Here is a 15,500-nt window from a genome sequence, read left to right as displayed (position 1 = left end):
GGATACCTTGGTGGTTACGAAAAACAAAACAGGAATGCACACATTTCAAAGCGTCAAAGGTCCAATTTAATGCCAGAAAAATGTATACAGTACACATCCTGAAACCCTTTTTCTTTGCAAAGACCCACGAGAACAGAGAAGTGCCCCAAAGTATGAATGACAGTTAAAAGTTAGAACCCCAAATTCCCCCCTCCGCCACCGCTCCCCCCTTCCCGCGTGTAAATGCCAGCGAGCAACATTCCCCCCCCCCCCGCCCCCACCACCGGCAAAAGGCACTCAAGTGAGAGCAAAGCTACAGCAAAGACACAGACTTGCGGTTACCCCAAAGACTTCACGTTTCACCCGGTATTCAGCAAACCACAGGTTCTCTCTCTGTCTCCCTAATAAGGGAGAGGGAGGTGTCCCCCATTTTTCCAGCGAGCAGGGAGACATAACAACAACCCGCTGGTTTACGATGTTAAAAAGTCCATTTTGTCTCTTTTCACGAGCTCTGTGCCTGAAGGTGGCAAAGATCTCGGGTCTTCGGGTCCCCAGCGAAAGATTTTCCGGCCTCACCGACGACTCACGGGTCTCCTGCCATGACACCGACCCTTGATCCGTCCATCCATCCAGAGCCCCGAGATCTTAGGCTTCCGAATTCGAGCCGGGCTCTCAGGTTGAGCCCTTGGCGTGCCGAACAACGACGGCCGACCCTGAAACCACGAGGACAGCTCCCGTTCCCGCAAAGAACCAAAGTCAGCGTGTAACTGCAGGTCAGGGTCTTCAAAAGAACTCTGAAAGGGGAAAAATAAAGATATTAAAGATGGAAATGGAGCTGTTTCCGAAGATACGAGCAAAGGAGTCGCCGTTTAGCGCCATCTTAACTTCGCCTCCACACCCTGCCCTGATCAGCCTGCGTGTGGCTGCACCCACCGTCCCAGCAGTGTGTTCCACGTACTCACCACTCTCTGCAAGGAAAAAAAACCCCTCCGACATTCTCCCCAGACCTTCTCCACTCTCCTCGAACAGACATCGTCTGGTATTAGCTCTTGCCACCCTGGGGAAAACTGTGGTGGCTGTCTACTCGATCTATGTCTTTCACCAGCTTTCATCGCAGTACTCCAGGTACAGCCTCACCAGTACCCTGTACAGTTGCAGAATAACCCCCTTGCTCTTTAATTCAATCCCTCCAGCAATGACGGCCAACGTCCCATATTTTTCTTGGTAGCCTGCTGCACCTGCAAACCAACCTTTTGTGATTCATGCACAAGCTCTCCCAAGTCCCTCTGCACGGCAGCGTGCTGTTATTTTTTACCATTTAAATAGGTGTACTCTATCATGAGAAGGAACCTCGACAAGAAGGTTGAGAAGATTGTAAGATATAGGAGAAGAAAAGGCCATTCATCTCGTCGAAAATATGAACATAAGGACTAGCCCAGGACCAGATGGTCTGCATCCCAGAGTGCTTAAGGAAGTAGCCCAAGAAATAGTGGATGCATTAGTGATAATTTTTCAAAACTCTTTAGATTCTGGACTAGTTCCTGAGGATTGGAGGGTGGCTAATGTAACCCCACTTTTTGAAAAAGGAGGGAGGGAGAAACCGGGGATTTATAGACCGGTTAGCCTAACGTCGGTGGTGGGGAAACTGCTGGAGTCAGTTATCAAGGATGTGATAACAGCACATTTGGAAAGCGGTGAAATGATCGGACAAAGTCAGCATGGATTTGTGAAAGGAAAATCATGTCTGACGAATCTCATAGAATTTTTTGAGGATGTAACTAGTAGAGTGGATAGGGGAGAACCAGTGGATGTGGTATATTTGGATTTTCAAAAGGCTTTTGACAAGGTCCCACACAGGAGATTAGTGTGCAAACTTAAAGTACACGGTATTGGGGGTAAGGTATTGATGTGGATAGAGAATTGGTTAGCAGACAGGAAGCGAAGAGTGGGAATAAACGGGACCTTTTCAGAATGGCAGGCAGTGACTAGTGGGGTACTGCAAGGTTCAGTGCTGGGACCCCAATTGTTTACAATATATATTAATGACTTAGATGAGGGAATTAAATGCAGCATCTCCAAGTTTGTGGATGACACGAAGCTGGGCGGCAGTGTTAGCTGTGAGGAGGATGCTAAGAGGATGCAGGGTGACTTGGATAGGTTAGGTGAGTGGGCAAATTCATGGCAGATGCGATTTAATGTGGATAAATGTGAAGTTATCCACTTTGGTGGCAAAAACGGGAAAACAGATTATTATTTGAATGGTGGCCGATTAGGAAAAGGGGAAGTGCAACGAGACCTGGGTGTCATTATACACCAGTCATTGAAAATGGGCATGCAGGTACAGCAGACGGTGAAAAAGGCGAATGGTATGCTGGCATTCATAGCAAGAGGATTCGAGTACAGGAGCAGGGAGGTACTACTGCAGTTGTACAAGGCCTTGGTGAGACCACACCTGGAGTATTGTGTGCAGTTTTGGTCCCCTAATCTGAGGAAAGACATCCTTGCCATAGAGGGAGTACAAAGAAGGTTCACCAGATTGATTCCTGGGATGGCAGGACTTTCATATGATGAAAGACTGGATCGACTAGGCTTATACTCATTGGAATTTAGAAGATTGAGGGGGGATCTTATTGAAACATATAAAATCCTAAAGGGATTGGACAGGCTAGATGCAGGAAGATTGTACCCGATGTTGGGGAACTCCAGAACGAGGGGTCACTGTTTGAGGATAAAGGGGAAGCCTTTTAGGACCGAGATGAGGAAAAACTTCTTCACACAGAGAGTGGTGAATCTGTGGAATTCTCTGCCACAGGAAACAGTTGAGGCCAGTTCATTGGCTATATTTAAGAGGGAGTTAGATATGGCCCTTGTGGCTAAAGGGATCAGGGGGTATGGAGGGAAGGCTGGTACAGGGTTCTGAGTTGGATGATCAGCCATCATCGTACTGAATGGCGGTGCAGGCTCGAAGGGCCGAATGGCCTACTCCTGCACCTATTTTCTATGTTTCTAAACTCAGATACACTACACTCGGTCCCCTCTTCCAGATTGTTAATGTATATCGTGAACAGCTTTGGGTCCAGCACCAACCCTTGCGACACACTGATTACCAACCAGAGTAACCCCCATGTATCCCAGCTCTCTGCTTTCTATCAGTTAACCAATTCTCTATCCTATTCTAATACATCCTTATCTTATGGATAAGTCTTTTATGTGGCACTGTGTCGAAGCCTTCTGGAAATTTAAGTAAATAACGTCCATCTGTTCCCCTCTATCCACTGCGCTCATTATATCCTCAAAGATTTTCAGTAAGTTTGTCAAACAGGACTTGTCTTTGCTGAATCCATGCTGCGTCTGCCTGATGGATCCATTTCTTTCCAGCATGCTCCCCCCATTCCATCACAGCTGATTTATTATCCCCGTCCGCCCCGTTCTCCTGCCTTCTCCCTGTAACCCCTGAAACCCTGACTACTCGAGAATCTATCAACCTCCGCTTTAGATACACCCGATGGTTGCCTTCCACAGCCGACTGTGGCAATGAATTCCACAGATTCACCTCCCTCTAGCTAAAGGAATTCCTCCTCGTCTCTGTTCTTTCTTTCTTTTCAAATCTTTTTATTGTTATATTATACAAAAGAAATAACAGGAGTACATTGAAGTAACAGCACTTACAACGTCTCTAAGCAGAAAAAGTGAGAAAAAAAAAGAACCCATTAGGTGTACAACCCCGGGGCCATGTGTCATACAAAAAGCTTCTAAAAATAAACATCAAACCGCCAGCAAGAAAAGAAAATATACCAAAAAAAATTACAATTAGATCGTGGGAAAAAATCTAACAATTAGCTCAAATGATAATAACGAGCAAATGAGCCCCATCTTTTCTCAAAATCAAATAAAGGTTCAAAGGTTCGACTTCTAATTTTCTCCAAACTAAGACATAGCATCACTCGAGAGAACCATTGCGACAAAGTGGGAGCTGACGTCTCTGTTCTAAAGAGATAGCCTTCTGAAGCTGTGCACTCGAGTCCTAGACTCTCCTGCTCAATGAGATCTCCTCCCTCATTCTCCTAAGCTCTTTCCTAACCCCAACCCTAACCCTTTCATTACCAGCATCATTCCCGTGAACCTCCTCTGGAACCTCTCCAATGCCAGTGCATCCTTTTCTCAGATAAGGGGCCCAACTGCTCCCAGTGCACACCGCCGACTCAAACCTGCAAGTTAACCATCAGGGAATCCTGCGCAAGGACTCCCAGGTCCCTTTGCACCTCCGAATTCTGAGTTTGTATAGCCTCCGCCAGGGGTTCCCAACCTGGGGTTCAAAGACCGTTTGGTTAATAGTACGGGTCTGTGGCGTAGAAAAAGTTTGGGAACCCCTGATCTGTACCCACGTTCCTTTCTCTTAAAGTGCATGACCATTCACTTCCCCCCACTGTATTCCATCTGCCTCTTCTTTGCCTATTCTGCTCATCTGTCCAAACCCTTCTGAGCTCTGCCGACCTCCTCAACAAAGTCGATTCCTCCCCAACAAGGTTTACTATCAAGGTACACATATGTCACTACATACAGCCCAGAGATTTAGGCGCACTCCGCAGATCTATAGAATAGTAACTGTAAACAGGATCAGTGAACGATCAACCAGAGTGCAGAAGACAACAAAAACTGTGCAAATGCAAATATAAATAAACAGCAATAAATAACGAGAACATGAGATAAAGAGTCCTTAAAGTGAGATCATTGGTTGTGTGAAAATCTCAACAGATGAGTGTTCAAGAGCCTGATGGTTGAGGGGTAATAACTGTTCCTGAACCTGGTGGTGTGGGACCTGAGGTTCTTGTACCTTTTTCCTGATGGTGAGGGGTAATAACTGTCCCTGAAGCTGGTGGTGTGGGACCTGAGGCTCCTGTACCTCCTTCTTGATGGTTGAGGTGTAATCATTGTTCCTGAACCTGGTGGTGTGGGTCCTGAGGCTCCTGTACCTCCTTCCTGATGGTTGAGGGGTAATAACTGTTCCTGAACCTGGTGGTGTGGGTCCTGAGGCTCCTGTACCTCCTTCCTGATGGTTGAGGTGTAATCATTGTTCCTGAACCTGGTGGTGTGGGACCTGAGGCTCCTGTATCTCCTTCCTGATGGTTGAGGGGTGATAACTGTTCCCGAACCTGGTGGTGTGGGTCCTGAGGCTCCTGTACCTTCTTCCTGATGGTTAAGGGGTAATAGCTGTTCCTGAACCTGGAGTTGTGGGTCCTGAGGATCCTGTACCTTCTTCCTGATGGTTAAGGGGTAATAACTGTTCCTGAACCTGGTGGTGTGGGTCCTGAGGCTCCTGTACCTCCTTCGTGATGGAGGCGGTGAGAAGAGAGTGTGTCCTGGGTGATGGGGGTCCTTAATGATGGATGCCCCCTTCCTGAGGCACCGCCTTTTGATGAGGGGCTCGACGCTGGAGAGGCCAGTGCCCTCCGTGGAGGGGGCTGAGTTCGCAACCCTCTGCCACCCTTTCCGATCCCGTGCCGGGACCCCTCCGTGCCAGACGACGCTGCATCGGGTTAGCATGCTCCCCACGGCACATCTGGCGAAATCTGCAGGAGTCTTGAGTGACTGACCAAACCTCCTCCATCTCCCTGTTGCACCCCGGTGACCAACTTGGTAACCCGGAGGTCTTTGGAGTGTGGGAGGAAGCTCTCACGGTCGCAGGGAGAACGTAGAAACGCAGCGGAATTGAAGCCCGGTCACTAGCGCTGTAATGGTGTCACACTGATCACCATTCTGCCGTGTGATCTTCAGTGGTGGCTCAATACTTCCAACCTGATATTCTCACTCGGACTGGTGGTCCTCAAGTGGTGCTGGTTATCTGACACGAGGACGAGCAAGTCTGCAGACGCTGGAAAACCAGAGCAATGCACGTGCACACAAAATGCTGGAGGAACTCGGCAGGTCAGGCAGCATCTGTGGGGAAAAAAGTACAGTCGACGTTTCAGACTGATTCATCAGGTCTGGGGTGCGGGGATGAAGAATCAGAGCAAGAAATAGAAGTGGTTGGTGATAATGTGAAACCGGGAGAGGGGGAGGGAAGAAATAAAGAGCTGGGAAGCTGATTAGTGAAAGAGATAAAGGAGGAGGGGCCTTCTATCCTCTTACATCAGATTCTCCCTTCTCCAGCCCTTTCCCTCATTCACCAATCAACTCGCCAGCTCTTCGTTTCACCCCTCATCCTCTCCCCGTTTCACCTCTCACCTTGTGCTTCCTCCTCCCCTCCCCCCACCTTCGCACTCTGACCCCTCTCCTTTATTTCTCTCCTCCAGTCCCAATGAAGGGTTTCGGCCCAAAGTGTCGACCGTTTGACTCTTTTCCATAGGAGCTGCCCGGCCTGCTGAGTTCCTCCAGCGTTTTGTGTTTGTGTTTTCCCTGGCTGGCTGACCTTCATTGGCCCAGCACAGGCAGCTGTTCAGTTACAGACAAGAAACAAAATTATCTCAAAATGTTGCCGAAGTAGATCAGCTGGAAGCGAAATGTTCATTCAGCAAAATCCTGTGTTGTGGTGGCCTTGACAGCCTCTTCCCTCTTGTTCGTGCCACCTCAAACTCGCCCCTCTGCATCGATTCAAAGCACGATATTACAAGTTTCTTTGTGCTCCTGGGTTGAACACACGAGATTCTGCAGATGCTGGAAATCCAGAGCAAAGCGACAGACAGACAGACACACAGACACACGCACAGAGACACAGACGCACGCACACACACACAGACGCACACACGCAGAGACAGACTCACGCACGCAGAGACACAGACACACATACAGACACAGACACACGCACACAGACACACACACAGATGCAGACATGCACACAGACGCACACATGCAGACACAGACGCACGCACGCAGAGACACAGACACACATGCAGACACAGACGCACGCACGCAGAGACACAGACACACATACAGACACAGACGCGCACACGCACACAGACGCACGCACGCAGAGACACAGACACACATACAGACACAGACACACGCACACAGACACACACACAGATGCAGACATGCACACAGACGCACACATGCAGACACAGACGCACGCACGCAGAGACACAGACACACACAGACACAGACGCGCACACACACACAGACGCACACATGCAGACACAGACGCACGCACGCAGAGACACAGACACACATACAGACACAGACGCGCACACACACACACAGACGCACACATGCAGACACAGACGCACGCACGCAGAGACAGACTCACGCACGCAGAGACACAGACACACATACAGACACAGACACGCACACAGACACACACACAGATGCAGACATGCACACAGACGCACACATGCAGACACAGACGCACGCACGCAGAGACACAGACACACATACAGACACAGACACACGCACACAGACACACATACAGACACAGACGCGCACACGCACACAGACGCACACATGCAGACACAGACGCACACACGCAGAGACACAGACACACATACAGACACAGACACACATACAGACAGACGCACGCACGCAGAGACACAGACACACATACAGACACAGACGCGCACACGCACACAGACGCACACATGCAGACACAGACGCACACACGCAGAGACACAGACACACATACAGACACAGACACACGCACGCAGAGACACAGACACACATGCAGACACAGACGCACACACACACACAGACGCACACATGCAGACACAGACGCACACACGCAGAGACACAGACACACATGCAGACACAGACGCACGCACGCAGAGACACAGACACACATACAGACACAGACGCACACACACACAGACGCATGCCCACAGACGCACGCACGTACACAGACACACAGACACACACACGCACAGATGCACACACACACACACACACACACAGAGAGACACACATGCGCACACACACACACACACACACAGAGACACAGACGCACACACACATACACACACACAGACACACACACAGAGACACAGACACACACACACATACACACACACACACACAGACACACACACACACACACAGAGACACAGACGCACACACACACACACACACACACACACACACACACACACACACACACACACACACACACACACACAGACACACAGACACACACACACACAAATACTGGAGGAACTCAGCAGGTCAGGCAGCATCTCCAGAGGGAATAAACAGTCGACCTCTCGTCCCGAGACTCTTCTCTGTCAGTCTCGATGAAGGGTCTCGGTGTGAAATGTCAGCCCATTATTCCCCCTCCAAAGATGCTGCCCGGCCTGCTGAGTTCCTCCAGCATTTTGTGTGTGTGTGCTGCTGTTCAGTACTTGCCCTGACCTGATTCACATCAGCAGTGAAGTGGGGCGGGAGACAGGGGGGAGAGTGGGAAATAGAGCAAGTTTGGCCTTGCTGAGCAATTTTCCAGAACATTCCATTCCACAGCTGTGCCTACTGGCAGATCTGTGTGCCAACAGACAACACTTTGAGTCACGCAACTGTTTAACTGGGTGTGACCACACCTTTTTATCACAAATGTACAACAGTTTATCCAATGACATTGAAGTGGTATGAAACTCTCGGAATATTCTGTTCAGTTCTGGTCCCCTCATTATAGGAAGGGTATGGAAAAGCTTTCGAGAACCAGGATGCTGCCAGGATTAGAGAGGGTGCGGAGGAGATTCACCAAGATGCTGCCTGGATTAGACAGGGTGCAGAGGAGATTTACCAGGATGCTGCCTGGATTAGAGAGGGTGCAGAGGAGATTCACCAGGATGCTGCCTGGATTAGACAGGGCGCAGAGGAGATTTACCAGGATGCTGCCTGGATTAGAGAGGGTGCAGAGGAGATTTACCAGGATGCTGCCTGGATTAGAGAGGGTGCAGAGGAGATTCACCAGGATGCTGCCTGGATTAGAGGGGGTGCAGAAGAGATTCACCAGGATGCTGCCTGGATTAGAGAGGGTGCAGAGGAGATTTACCAGGATGCTGCCTGGATTAGAGGGGGTGCAGAGGAGATTTGCCAGGATGCTGCCTGGATTAGAGAGGGTGCAGAGGAGATTCACCAGGATGCAGCCTGGATTAGAGAGAGTGCAGAGGAGATTCACCAGGATGCTGCCTGGATTAGAGAGGGTGCAGAGGAGATTTACTTGGATGCTGCCTGGATTAGAGAGAGTTCAGAAGAGATTCACCAGGATGCTGCCTGGATCAGAGAGGGTGCAGAGGAGATTCACCAGGATGCTGCCTGGATTAGAGAGGGTGCAGAGGAGATTCACCAGGATGCTGCCTGGATTAGAGAGCATATCTAATGAGGGACAGGTTGAACGAGCTGCGGCGTTTGTGTTTGGAGTGAAGGAGGGTGAGAGGTGACTTGATAGAGGAGTACCAGATGACAAGAGGCGTAGATCGAGCGGACAGCCGGAGACTTTATTCACAGGGCGGAAATGGCTAGTACCCGGGAGCATAATTTAAGGAGATTGGAGGAAAGTATTGGGGAGGGATGTCAGAGGCTTTTACACACAGAGAGTGGTGAGTGTGTGGAAGACCCTGCCAGGGGTGGTCATAGAGGCAGATACATTAGGGACATTTAAGAAACTCTTAGATAGGCTCATGGATGATAGGGAAATGGAGGGGTGTGTGGGATTGATCTTGCAGTGGGTTAACAGGTCGGCAGAACATCGTGGGTTGGTCTGGGGGACTCTTTTGCCGGGCTGTGAAGTTCCCTGATCCGTGAGCACGAGACCGAACGCTTGCACCCTCCATCTGTTCTGGTTGAGGTCAGGCGAGCCAGCTTATTCGCGAACAGAAATGCAAAGTTCAGAGTAAACTTATTGCTGAGGTTTATCTCCGCCTCGGCAGACAGTGCCCGCATTTCAGTTTCTTGCAGGCATTCGCAGTAGAACCAAGAAATACAATCGAGTCGATAAAAAACTACCCACGCAGAACGTAGAAATCTACGGCACATTACCGGCCCTTCGGCCCACAGTGTTGTACCGACCACGTAATCCACTCCAGAGACGGTCTAGAATTACCCTACCGCATAACCCTCTATTTTTCTAAGATCCGTGTACCTATCTAAGAGGCTCTTACACGACCCTGTTGTATCCACCTCCACCCACCGTCGCCAGCAGTGCATTCCATGTACTCACCACTCTCTGTGTGAAGAACTTGCCCCTGACAATCTCCTCTGTACCTACTTCCAAGCTCCTTAAAACTGTGCCCTCTCATGCTAGCCATTTCAGCCCTGGGGAAAAGCCTCTGACTATCCACACGATCAATGCCTCTCATCATCTTATACACCTCTATCAGGTCACCTCTCATCCTCCGTCACTCCAAGGAGAAAAGGCCGAGTTCACCCACACAGACACGAGGAATTCTGCAGGTGCTGGAATTTCAAGCAACACACATCAAAGTTGCTGGTGGAACACAGCAGGCCAGGCAGCATCTCTAGGAAGAGGTACAGTCGACGTTTCGGGCCGAGACCCTTCGTCAGGACTAACTGAAAGAAGAGCTAGTAAGAGATTTGAAAGTGGGAGGGGGAGGGGGAGATCCAAAATGATAGAAGACAGGAGGGGGAGGGATGGAGACAAGACCTTATATTCCGTCTGGGTAGCCTCCAACCTGATGGCATGAACATCGACTTCTCTAACTTCCGCTAATGCCCCACCTCCCCCTCGTACCCCATCCATTATTTATTTATATACACACATTCTTTCTCTCTCTCTCCTTTTTCTCCCTCTGTCCCTCTCACTATACCCCTTGCCCATCCTCTGGGTTCCACCTCCCCCTTTTCCTTCTCCCTGGGCCTCCTGTCCCGTGATCCTCTCATATCCCTTTTGCCAATCACCTGTCCAGCTCGTGGCCCCATCTCTCCCCCTCCTGTCTTCTCCTATCATTTCGGATCTCCCCTTCTCCTTCCCACTTTCAAATCTCTTACTCGCTCTTCCTTCAGTTAGTCCTGACGAAGGGTCTCGGCCCGAAACGTCGACTGCACCTCTTCCTAGAGATGCTGCCCGGCCTGCTGCGTTCACCAGCAACTTTGATGTGTGTTGCTTGAAAAGAAGACATTCTATGTTAATAATAACGAATTACAAATGCAAATAATTAATGTAATTGTAATAGGTAATTCTGAGAACATAAGTAGGGGAGTCCTTGGAAGTGAGGCAAGGGTTTGCAAATAAATCTACTTACCATTTAAAATGGGATTACTGTTACCCCCAACACATTCAAGACTAGGCCCATTCTCAGAACTCCCCCAGGGTGCCCGTGCTGACCCCTCCCCAAGGGCGCCTGGGTAGAGATGTAAGCTCGGAAGAGGGGCAGGCAGTGAGCTTGGGCAGAGCGCACCGCCTGGACCCGCGGGCGCCCGTCTCGGTCAGACCCAGGAGCAAGCCCACCAGACCTTCCCCCCCCCTCCACCCGATCGCCCGCGACTGGCACGGACGCGAGCCGGATCCTCGAGCTCTCCTGATGGAATCGTCGCGGCTGCTCTGCTGACCGGGGTGGGGGGGGGGACGCGACGCCGTACGACAACGCCTCCGAAATAATCGAGTTCCAAGTCAAGAGAAGTACGTTGGATCTGTTATGACGAAGCCAGCGAAGACGAGCGATCTTATATAGCTATAAAAAGTTAACAAAACTAGTGTAGCGAAATTAGCGAAACAAAGAAAGTTAATTTTTGAAAAAATTATTGAGATACAGTGCAGAACAGGCCCTTCGCGCCCTTTCAGCTGGAATACCCAGCAACCCCTGAGCTAACCCTAGCCTCATCACGGGGGCAATTGACATCGACCGATGGACCTGCCTTTGGACTGTGGGAGGAAACCCGAGCACCCGGAGGAAACCCACGCGGTTCACGAGGAGGGAGCGCACAAACTCCTTGCGGGCGGCTGTGGGAATTGAACCCGGGTTGCCGGTTACTGTGGGGCGTTGTGCTAACCACCACACCCCAAATGTAGCGGTGCTTAGAAGAAAGTACTCGTTCCCTGGCTGTCTCCAGCTAGCAACAGGGGTGAGCAGGTAGCTATGCTCGTTTGCTTCCCCCACCACGCACCCAGCCCAGGGGACAAGTTTCCCTGAGCCATAGTAAGCCCACAACACAGACGGACAGGAAATAAATACTTGGCTCCTGCAGGAATAATGCCTCGTATAATTAAACTTCTGATAGAACGGTACAGAACTGGGACAGGCTATTTGGCCCCACAGTGTTGTGCTGGCCCAATTAAATTAGTCATCAAAAGGCCAATTAAACTAATCCCCTCTGTCTACACAATATCCGTATCCTTCCATTTCCTCACATTCATGTGCCTACATAAATGTCCCTTAAAAGCTTAAGCACAAGTTTATTGTCAGTCAACCGTACACACGTATACTGCCAGACAAAACAATGTTCCCCTGGACCAAGGTGCACAACACAGTATATATAACACACACACACACAACACATAAAGTATACCGTCAAATGAAACAATGTTCCCCTGGACCAAGGGGAACAACACAGTACATATAACTCACACACACACAACACATAAAGTATACCGTCAAATGAAACAATGTTCCCCTGGACCAAGGGGAACAACACAGTACATATAACACACACACACACAACACATAAAGTATACCGTCAAACGAAACAACGTTCCTCTGGACCAACGTGAACAACACACACACACACACACACACACACACACACACATACACACACACACACACACACACACACACAACACATAAAGTATACCGTCAAATGAAACAATGTTCCCCTGGACCAAGGTGCACAACACAGTACATATAACTCACACACACATAAAGTATATCATCAAACGGAACAACGTTCCTCCAGTCCAAGGTGCACGACACTCACACAAAACACATGAAGTACTATTGCCACAAATAAATTAACAAATAATCAGGTGCATTTACGACCCAAGTTTAAAAAGTAAAACAGTCTATAATGCCACTGTCTCCTCATCCGTGATGAGACCGGGCTGATGTCAGGGAGTTCAGTCGTCTCACAGCCTGGGTGGAGGGAGCTGTTTCCCATCCAAACTGTTCTTGTCCTGATGCTGGGGTACCTCCTGCCTGTTGGTGAGGGGTGTTAAAGAGACGTTAAAGGGTGCCTGATGGTGGGTGGGGGGGGGGTCAAAGAGATTGTCGGGCAGATGGGAGGGATCAGTGACAATACTAAGAGCCTTTGTGTACGCGGTGCTGTCCCGGACGGGTGGAAGGAAGACCCCAGTGATCCTCTCCGCGGCCCTCACAATCAGGCAGTCAGCTGCCTTGTGGCCCTGGTTCCAGACGGTGATGCGTCTGGACAGGACGGTCTCGATGGTGCTCCCGTAAAAATCGAATTAGAACGGAGGAGCCTCGCGCGCCTCAGTCTCCTCGGCAAGTGGAGACCCTGCTGTGACCGAGAGAGGCGGTGCTGAGCTCGTCCATTATGGGCACTCCCAGGAACTCGGTCGCTGCTGTCTCTCGCCACGGCTAAGCCGTGCACGTCCACTGAGAAGTGGAATGTATCAGACTCAGCCACCACCCCAGGCACCCACCACTCCCCTGTGTGGGGGAGAAAGCCTACCCCTCACATCTCCTTGGAAATAGATAGATATACTTCATTGATCCCGAGGGAAATTGGGTTTCGTTACAGCTGCGCCAACCAAGAATAGAGCATAAATATAGCAATACAAAAACCACAAACAATCAAACAACAAAATGCAAACTATGCCAGATGGAAAATAAGTCCAGGACCAGCCTACTGGCTCAGGGTGTCTGACCCTCCACGGGAGGAGCTGCAAAGTTCAATGGCCACAGGCAGGAACGACCTCCCATGACGCCCAGTGTTGCATCTCGGTGGAATATGGCCAGAGTCCAACAGCAAAAAGTTCGATATCCGGTCTACAAACACGTTCCTCGATCGTAATATGACCCGGATTGCACCATCTGTTGTTAACCAGAACAGCAAGCCCCCAACTCCTTTACGCTTACCGCTCCCAGTGCACTTCCGGTCAGCCGAATGGTCTGGAAGCCCTCCATGGAAAAGTTATGGTCGGGTATGTCCTCGTGCAGCCACGTTTCAGTAAAACACATAACACTGCTCTCCCGAAATGTTCTCTGACTCCTGGCTAGCGCCGTCAACTCGGCCATTGTATTACCCAGCGATCTCACATTGCCCATAATGAGAGAGGGAAGACACAGCTTATAACTCCTCTTCTCAACAAGTCTCTGCTGTCTCGACCCGGGCCTCTTCTCTCACCTTTTTGATCCCCCCCTACATCCTCTGTGTGTTTTCCTCCAGATTTCAGCAGGGGTGTCCACTGCTCTGTTTGCTAAACTGGCCGAATTTACCCCCCCCCACCCACCTTCAATGCATGCCCTCTCGCGCTGGACATTTCAACCCTTGTCCACTCTATCTATGCCCCTTGTAATCTTATAAACGTGTCAGCGTGTGGCCACGTGGTTAAGGCGTCGGTCTAGTGATCTGAAGGTTGCTAGTTCGAGCCTCAGCTGAGACAACATGTTGTGTCCTTGAGCAAGGCACTTAATCACACAGTGCTCTGTGACGACACTGGTGCCAAGCTGTATGGGTCCTAATGCCCTTCCCTTGGACAACATCGGTGGCGTGGAGAGGGGAGACTTGCAGCATGGGCAACTGCCGGTCTTCCATACAACCTTGCCCAGGCCTCAGCCATCATCGACAGTCGATGGACAGCCGAAGACGAAGAAGAAGAATCTTATAAACATTTATCAGATCTCCCCACAGACACCGCCACTCCAAAGAAAAGCAAGTTTGTCCAACCTCTCGTTATAGCACACACCCTCTAATCTTAACTGGGTAATGTAGTCGTTAGAACTATACACATCGCCGAGGACCTCACGTGGTCTGTGCACACCGGTTGTGTGGTGAAAAAGGCACAACAGCGCCTCTTTCGCTTCAGACGGTTGAAGAAGTTTGGCACGAGTCTCCAAATCCAAAGGGTGTTCCACAATTGAGAGCATCCTGACTGGCTGCATCACTGCCTGGTACGGGAACCGTACCTCCCTCAATCGCAGGACTCTGCGGACAGCCCAGCGCATCTGTAGATGTGAACTTCCCACTATTCAGGACATTTACAAAGACAGGTGTGTAAAAAGGTCCCGAAGGATCATTGGGGACCCGAGTCACCCCAACCACAAACTGTTCCAGCTGCTACCATCCGGGAAACGGTACCGCAGCATAAAAGCCAGGACCAACAGGCTCCAGGACAGCTTCTTTCACCAGGCCATCAGACTGATTAATTCATGCTGACACAATTGCATTTCTATGTTATATTGACTGTCCCGTTGTATTTACTATTTATTATAAATTGCACATTCCACATTCAGACGGAGACTTAATGTAAAGATTTTTACTCCTCATGTGTGTGAAGGATGTAAGAAAGTCAATTCAATTCAATTCACTATTACATTTCAGGCTGTCGGAGTTCGTAGTTCGGAGTTCAATTCCGACGTCATCTATAAGGAGTCTTTGTATGAACCCCCCCCTTCCACTGA

The 15,500-nt window shown here is 49.9% G+C and overlaps 1 protein-coding gene across 1 annotated transcript in view; it reads left to right on the top strand.

Annotated features, from left to right (window-relative positions):
- Window positions 1-15,500, top strand: part of LOC134340333 (peptidyl-prolyl cis-trans isomerase FKBP10-like) — a 197,102-nt gene that overhangs the window by 21,291 nt on the left and 160,311 nt on the right. The window lies entirely within an intron of this gene.

This window comes from Mobula hypostoma, chromosome X1 (assembly GCF_963921235.1).
Source record: "Mobula hypostoma chromosome X1, sMobHyp1.1, whole genome shotgun sequence".
In the NCBI taxonomy this organism is placed as follows: Eukaryota; Metazoa; Chordata; class Chondrichthyes; order Myliobatiformes; family Myliobatidae; genus Mobula; species Mobula hypostoma.
The sequence above is the reverse complement of the archived record's forward strand: the minus strand, read 5'-3'. Positions and strand labels throughout refer to the sequence as shown.